The 8,800-nt window shown below is 45.1% G+C and overlaps 1 long non-coding RNA gene across 2 annotated transcripts; it reads right to left on the reverse strand.

Moving 5' to 3' along the window:
• Positions 1–669: 669 nt before the first annotated feature.
• Positions 670–7,993, reverse strand: LOC144132641 (uncharacterized). Of its 2 annotated transcripts, XR_013314881.1 has the most exons (3): positions 7,762–7,993; positions 3,191–3,282; positions 670–1,062 (listed from the first exon to the last, which is right to left on the reverse strand). It is a non-coding gene; the product is annotated as an uncharacterized LOC144132641 (long non-coding RNA). The 2 variants fall into 2 exon arrangements; XR_013314880.1 differs by lacking the exon at positions 3,191–3,282.
• Between the last annotated feature and the right edge of the window lie 807 nt (positions 7,994–8,800).

Raw genomic sequence — 8,800 nt, forward strand, 5'->3', positions numbered from 1 at the left:
TTATACTTGCATGTCGTATGACGTTTCAGTCATTTTGCGACGTCATAATCAGAATTTATAGACGGTTTTAAGGACTTTTCAATTCCAACGCTCCACCTGTGACTATACATTTCATACTCTACTAAACTATACTATGCTACCATACTATACTTATACTATATAAACTTGTATACCAATCCGGCGCCTCGCGACCAACGCCTGAGGCAACTTATTCCCCTGAACGAGAGCTTGAAGCTGCACGCAGCTTTTCAGCGCTTTAATCTATTCACCCGTCATCTGTTATTTCTTGGGGACAGTTTGATCAGCGTATTAGAAATTGCAGCCAGGACCTTTGTTTATATTTCAAATGGTTCGCTACTTCGTCCCGGTGAATGCTACTTCCGCACTTATGCTCTACATGAATGTTAAAAAAATAACTTTAAAGGGAACCACAAAATCCTGGGCAGTGATGTAGCCCATTCAGCGTGAGAATTCAGGAAGTTGAATTGTATTCAACCAGCACTTATTGTCGTAGGGTGACTGTAAAAGCAGGTGACCCCATGTACAATGATAATCACACGAATATAAAGGGCAATAAAACAAATACTACAGAAACTTTACGTACCTGCAAACAGTGTAGTTTAGGTTTCATGAGGACTATTGCATAGCGTTTGTTTACTTAAACCGAAAGCCGGAAATATTACATTTCTAGGTATCAGCAACCTTCTCACAAAAGATAGCAATCAGCTCTATATAGGAAGCTATATATTTATCAAGAAGGGGAAATACAGCTTGACCCGTTCTTTGGAATCAATGACACTGCACTGAACAAAACGTGTGAGCCGAAAAACATTGACAGCTTTTTATATGGGTTTGGAATGCACTGTCGCGACAGTATCGCCGCCCACAGCGGACGTTCGCAAAGCCCACATGCCCCCGACCAGGCCTCTTTAGCGCAGCATCCAGTACCGTGTAGGCGCGTCTCAGAAATGGGAGGCCCAGCTGCCACTCCGGGTAGCCACGGTCGAAGCGATAGCTGTCCTTGAATGCACTGTAGCACTTAGTGCCTTCAGTCGTGGAAACCTAAAAAATATGAACAAATGGACTTTCAAATACGGTATCATAATTAGAAATAGGCTCTGGCCGTGACCCATACACCCGTCCAGTCACTTAAAGTCTATTGCTGGCTGTAGCCAAAAGTGCTAACTGCACTTGAGCAGTAGCGCCACAGTTACCGCAGACGCCTACAAAGGAATGCGAAAAGTTTGCCGTATCATTATGACTGAGCTGAAAACTAATCACTGCTGCGAATCACAGTACAAATCAAAGGATGTTCAAGTTCAGCAGGCTAAGGGCGCGAGCCAAAATCCAACAGTAATCTGATTTTATTTTTTGCTAAAGCTTCTTCACGCGGTAAGTGCGAGTCAATGGCGTGAGGACGATAAAACTATTGAGTTTTTCCAAGGAGCATTCCAAGACCGACAAAAAAATTGCCATTTTCTGGTCATCAGTTGAGCATTCAGTCGGCTCCTGGTATATGCAGAACATTACAGAAAATTGCTTTCAAAGTCTCAGCCATAATCTCTTTAACTCGTTTCTGCCTTAACAAGTCCTGATGTAAGTGAATAAGTAATTTAACCTTTTAGACTCTCGTCCTATGGCTGGTACAGCTCCCCGTCTGCCTGTATTTTATGTACCGGAGAATTAAACGATCTAATGTATCATTATCTTATTCACATATATAGAAATTCATATAGACATTTAGGCGATTTTTGAAGCCGTTTTACTTTGGAACCGCATGATAGATGCCATAATAGTCGCCACCTATAGCTGCTTTATCTCAAGGCCTTACCGTTGTGGCTTCTTCTTTACTTATACTGTGGACATAATGTGTGTGCGTGCGTGAGTATTGCCTTTTTCTTCTGCATTACTCGTCTCAGTAAAAAACATGTACCTTACCACTAACCCGAGATTAAAATGGCGCAGCCGACGTAGAGGCTTTTTTGAAGTGTTTCTTCAAGGACAAAGTAAAAAGCAGTGATTGATAACTATTTTATTTAATATTGTAGTCCAGTCCCGAATACTGTACTAGACCATTAACGAAAAACATGTGTTTCTCCTCTTAGCATGCACCTGTTTTCTGCACTAAGTGGAATAGAATTCTGCCCAAGTGTGCGGTGTGCTCTTCGAACAGTTCCTATACTGTGTACCGTAGCGTCAAGCCCGTCCGAGGCATAAGATGCGGATGGCTTCTAGCAGTATGTATCCAAAAAGAATGTTTTTTTTCTTATTTCTCCTCTAATCTAATACAACCCCTCCGCCTTCCCACTCGCTTTCCCGCCTGGATAGTACTCCACCTGAAATTTTCGCAGTTCCCGTAGGCTCAGACAGACTGCGGTTGGCATAAGTAATTACCACACCTTTCCTCCATGTATCTTTTAGAAGATTCTAAAAACGCAAATGTATCCCAAAAAAAATTTCATTTTTCGTCGAATATGAATTCTCCTTTTTGTTTAGGGGACTCCTCTCCCAAGCAGGAAATAACATTTCGACCCATTAATTGTAAGACGTAAAAAGTCCGTAAAGTGGTGAGCCTCATATGCCTTCAACCCGCGCAAAGTATCTTGTCAAACCCCTGCTCTCCGAACGGTGGGCATTGCAATCAATCATTTATTCACGGTATGCAACTAAAAATGGTTCAAAGTGCTGAGGTTTCCAGCTGTAAATGCAAAAGATTACTTCAAAGGCCCTGCCCAGACTAGGTAGCATGAAAGATGCAGGGCGCACCGAGCACACTGGAACACCATTTGTCATTTCACAGCATGCACTGCAGCACACCGCCGGTAAGCAGTGGACGAACCCATTCATTACCATTTTCGAGCTGACCGGAAGCGTAGGCATTAGGGATCCCCCGCATAACGCGAGGTCAGTGACTGCTTGAGTGGTAGTCAACGGCAAAATGACTATGGATTATGAACACGTGTGTTCTTTTTTTGTGTGCGCTTTCATTATTGTGAGGACCTACGATGCATTAACTTGCTCAGCAATCGATCTAAATGAGACTGGACTGAAGCATCAGACTCATTTGGGAGCTGATCACCAACGATTTAGCAATTGTTGAAAACACCACCGCTTAACACTTTTTTTTTCACTGTGCATTGAAAACTCTATCTAACGAACTTCAAACCAGGTTTCTCGTTCGAGCTCGTACCTTTAGCACGTAGTCTTCAACGGTAAGGACGAACTGCTTGGAGGCGATGGTGAAGAAACTTCAGCTGGCTTGTAGCCGCAGTCGAACTGGTACTGCAAAGGAACATTGAATGACATTGTGTTTGCGCAAAAGCCCACTGACTATGAACATGAACTACAAAAATCTAAACGTGGCCTCAGGAGACCTGAAGTGAATGTTATCAACTGAGCCTTCGTCGAGTAAAGTTGAATGTGACTGATCATGTCAAGGGATTTAAAAATTGCCTACAAGTGACCGTTACAATCAAAATAAATACCCAACAGGAAAAACACACATTTCGATGTGATTAGATCTATATTTTGGTGTCATTAAGTAATAATTGGTTTTTTAAAGGAAAGGAAATGGCACAGTATCTGTCTAATATATCTTTGGACACCTGAACCGCGCCGTAATGGAAGGTATAAATGAGGGAGTGAAAGAAGAAAGGAATAAAGAGGTGCCGTAGTGGAGGGCTCCGGAATAATTTCTACCACCTGGGGATATTTAACGTGCACTGACATCGAACAGAACACGGGCGCATTATCGTTTTTCCTCCATAAAAACGCAGCCGCCGCGGTCGGGTTCGAACCCGGCAACTCCAGATCAGTAGTCGAGCGCCCTAACCACTGAGCCACCGCGGCGGGTTCATTAAGTAAGACAGTTTCAAAGAATAGGAGATTGAAAACAGAACTGTCCTCTTGACTTTAAGTGGCCACTGCTTCCACCTTACAATGAGTGCCCCTAATTTCACCACAAGTAAGATAAATAGCACAGTGAACTCGAACAAAAATTAATTTGGCTTGTCGAGAGAACGTAGAACGGTAAAGTTATTCCGGAACGCTGGTCGAATTGTCGTTGCGTTCGAAGAATAGCATTTGTATGGGCGGTGGATCCACCCTATCGCTGCTCTCAAGAGCTACTTAAATCGGGAAAAAACTTTCGCTAGCAATAACACTAACTTTTTACATATTATACGATGGCTGGAGAGGATGCATATATGCAGCCTGCGTTGCAACTAAATTTGGGCGTCCCCTATTCTAAAGTCAAATCTGGTGCCCACTATTGTACTCGTGAACGTTACAATGGTGTTATCACACCGGAATTACTGAAGTCACGATAAACTTCTTCCTGTAATTTTATTCCGACTTTTGAGAGCATTCGTTTCCAGACATTTAGAGGTATTCTACAGAGCATGTTTTTTTCCCCAAGGGCGCGCGCCGCTCATAACATATCCGCATGAAAATACATTGATATTCGTTGGCGCATGAACGAGTCTGTGATGTATCTGGGTATGCAGGCTTCAAAGGAAGATGTGGGTTTCGTGTTAATAAACTTGCTACTGATGGATTTTATACTTCACGTAATGTCGCCGGAATTACAACAGTAAAACATAACACCCCTGATCGAAAACATTCAGCCTCTAGTCAGTTTATCATCAAAATATTTCTTTTCATACTGCCATACAAGCAGATACCAAAATCAGAGGTAGTGCCTTTTCTGGTTTCGTGCAAGGAAGAAACAATTCGAGGGAGACTTAAGCTCAACCTTAAGAACCCGACGTGATAACGTCATGTTCTGACGTTAATTTTCTCACGATAATGAATTAATGCTACTATATGCGCAATTTTCATTCTGAACTTCGCATTCATAGCTCCCTAGGTGTCCTCGTACTAATCCATGCGCCATGGCGCTTCGCTAAAGGGATGCGCCACTGCCCTGCGATGGAAGGTGCTGCTACCAAGGCGTCTTGGACGTCCCATGTGCCCGAACAGTGTTTCGCGATAAGCATTAACTTAAGTGCCACCTGCCAGGCTGGTGTTTGCTCAAAATCCGGGGGCAGGTTGTAATGACGCCGCAGGTCACGCGATCTAGGTAGCCCCCCTAGATTGCTTCTCTGGGGTTGGTCAGCTGTCCTAACCTACTCCGAAGACGCCGAATTTCTGCATAACGGCGGTCTTAATGCATTCCTGTTAAAATGCGCAAAAGACAAGGAGGTGAGCTGGCAGTATATGAATTCAGTAGGCAAGGACGCACATTAACAGGCCGTAAATAAACACGGTGGCGTGTATATTTTATGTACAGGAGGCATAGATGAACAGCTTTTTGTGGACTGAATACTGAGGCCCCTTTCTAGAAAGCTGTGCTGTCTGACTTGTGTAGGGCTGGCGCCTGGGTTAAACGGGAATGGGGACTTCCAATGAAGACAGAGAAGCATGGGGTTAGAATTAATTTCCACATATCAGCATCATAACCCGCAGTACTATCATTAAAGTAAGAAACAAACCATCAGCGTCTCTAATGTCGTCACGGGCCAGGATTGAAATCGCAACAGGATACAGCATATTTGCATCCTATTGGGTGTGGTGCTAAACGCATTAGGTGTCAACGCTTTGTTCGACTGAGACCACTTATGAATCATGCCAGTCGATCAGTGATGACGACACGATACCTGAAAAAATACTGCAATAACTGACAACATTTTCTGACCTTCCACCGTTGCAACGTTGCCGACCACCCAGATTGCTCCGCAGGACAGAGAGGACTTTGGTGGAATGAGTACTGAAAACTCTAAATGGTGATCAGCACTATTTTGCGTTTTTTTAACGTTGAGTACAACATGATTGCTTTGCTGTTGATTTTGAATGGACACGAAGTGGGAAACAAAACACGTTCTCGATGATCAAAACATGCTCATTCAGCCAGTAATATTATGTGAACATGCAGGGGAAGTAACCGTTGTGCACAGCATTCAGTCTTGATTAATTTAAACACCTAGCTTAGGATACCGCTAAGAATGCAAAGTCTTGCTTGCATATCAGCATGGAATAATTTTCGCTGTCATTCCAAGAAAATTGGGGCAAACAGAATCCGGAAACAGCCATGAACATGAATCCGAACAGGAAGTTGAACAGATATTGCAGGACTATTTCCTTCCTTACCAGGGATATCCCACGTAAGGAAACATCAGCCCGTATAAGGATTCGAACCAGAGGAGGCGTCCGCAGAGATGTCTCATTCCTTGATGCCTTTGATCACTTTCACTCACCACAGCACAATTTTTATGTGTTTTTAGAGTGGTCTTATAGCGGTAAGGTACTGTTCGATGTACTGTCAAACTTTATCAAGCTTCAATTAAGCAGTATTGAATTTCTCTGTTAGACAAATAGATTGCTGCAGTTTTAACGTACCTAAACCGAGTAGACCTGCGAAAGCATGCATTTAGCCTGGTTGGCGAATGCTTTTGCTTTGCTAGGTCGTCGGTACGCCCGGCGACGATATTAGACTAAGGTTAAGCTCTGATTGAGGTTAAGCCGATCTGATCTGTTCCCGCCGCAGATAGAAGTTGACGAAGACGACGATGTGCGATGCACAGCGCGAGAGTTTGTTTCAGCTTAACACAAGGCTTGATCAACAATATTTATTTTAATTCTGCACCCTCAAGCTCGTGCAAACCTCAAGTTGCTTCGATGGGTTCGACCCCGTTATGTAGCAGTCCAAGGCAGGAGAGCCGCCGGTGGAGGTCAAGTGAGAGTGCTCCAGATGCGACGGCAAAAGCTCATTTGGGAATTGAATATTAATGACGTACTACCTATTTTACTTTTGAAAGCCTCGATGTCCGAAAAATAAACTTCTCGGCTGAATTTGAGCTCAAATCAGCTTCTCTGAACTAATTGTCTCAAACTGCCGTCACCTTATAGTATCTTTTCACTTTAACACAGCAGTCAGCTTCAAAAAGCCAAGTTATAATTCGATCTTAACTAGATACGCAGTGCAGCGCGTGGTTCGATTGCTTCCGGAGCCTAACGCCGTTAACATTATATGACGATCATCGCGCTTATTATCAAGGATTTCAATGGCCGCCGAATTAAGATATCTCCGTGCGCAAGTCAAGATGCAGTAAAAATTACTGAGGGCACTTAAGACTGTTTAAATGCTTAGGTTGCGAAAGCACTTTGTGATTGTGACCTTTGTTACGATGTTTATTTAAAATTCGTTCCTTTCTAATGACACCTCTACTCGTTAGCACACGGTCGTAAGAAAACACACACGCAAGGTTGATTTTTATTCGCCGAAGAAACAAAGTGGTTTTGTTGACTGTGGGTTTCGCGTTCGCCTCGCAATTTGAAAGTTGAATTCCGCTCATCTTCGCAAGAAATTCTATTTTCTTCTACTTTGCTGGACATGTCACTATATTTTGATCTACCCGGCGTATTTTGCGAGGGCATGATGGGGTCAGCGAGGAATTTCTTGCCATGGACTTACGACGGACGCCGGCGTTTGTTCCAATGGCGTTCATAACGCTTTCGCATCAATAATCAGTTAACGTTATGTTGCGTGAAGTCGCAGTTCGAGCCCATGAAAACACAGCTTCGTAGACGGCCATTGCTGTTCAACTGGGATACGTTGTAAAATCGAGTCTTGATGAAGCAATTTTTTTATTTGAAAAAGGAGACAAAAACTACGTTCGTATTAAGGTACTCATTCAACTTTTGAGAATAAACAAGATGCCGGCTGGTTAATGACGCCAGTCGCTACAATAAACGCTGGCTCACCTCGTTATGTTGAATTGGTAATAGATGCCTGTCGTGTTCAAGAAGCTTAGCGGTCCCTCGAAATGCTCCTCGTTGTCGCATCCGAATGACGCTTCTTGTGGGATGTTCTCATCAGTACTGATGTTGAGTCGAAGCCAGGGGTTCGCGATAATTCTCGCGTTGTACAGGTCCTTGAGCAAGGGGAAGGTCCTCATGACCAGTCTCAGGACTCCATCGAAATGAACGTCCTGGTAGCTTTTGTTGCATTTGGGTTGCAAGCCCCAAGGGTAGCGTTGGCCTGGCGGCCTGGGGCAAAGCTGGAAACATCCGAAGGTCCCGGCAAAGGATGAGTCGACTGGCAACAGAACAACTTGTTTATTCTGGCATCTCAAAAGAGCAGCCGGTCAGGGCGACCACGTTACTCGAAGGGCGAAATCGAAGTCTCCCTCGGCGTCCGGGGCAGCGGCTTTTTTTATACCCTCGGAGTCGAGGGCAAGAAGGAACGGCTGGGGAAGAGGCGTCCGATACGGCGACGCTTGAACATGTCCAGACGTGACGGGCGCGTCCGCCAGGCCGGCGCCGGTCAGACCTCCTCGCCTCCCAGTTGGGGAGCTCCTCTCCCCGGCTGCCGCGCTTTGACAAGCGTGGGCAAAACATGCACACACACACACACGCACGCACGACGACACGTGGCACTGAAACCTGCCTGGACGCGCTTGGCGGGAGGCGTTGCGGCAGCGATGAACGAAGCCGCGGCATCCGGTGCATCCGCGCCGGCTATACCGCGCGCTGTAGGCGAGACGTAACAGACCGCCCCGCCGGGAGAAGGAGATCCCGAGGGTCAGGGGACTGCATCCGCTGTCCAGAGGGATGTCGCTCGATGATGCTCGTAATCGAAACCGATCGTCCCTCGACGTTGCTTGAGCGCAGCGCACAGAGAAGGCCTCGTTCTCGGGTTCAGGATCACATAGGACACTGCAAAGTCACTTCGGGAGAGTTGCCATTTTTGTGCTCGTTCCCAGCAAGCGTTAGAACTACGCCGAAACGCAACCGCTCAGTC

The sequence above is a fragment of the Amblyomma americanum genome, chromosome 5 (assembly GCF_052857255.1).
Source record: "Amblyomma americanum isolate KBUSLIRL-KWMA chromosome 5, ASM5285725v1, whole genome shotgun sequence".
Taxonomy (NCBI): domain Eukaryota; kingdom Metazoa; phylum Arthropoda; class Arachnida; order Ixodida; family Ixodidae; genus Amblyomma; species Amblyomma americanum.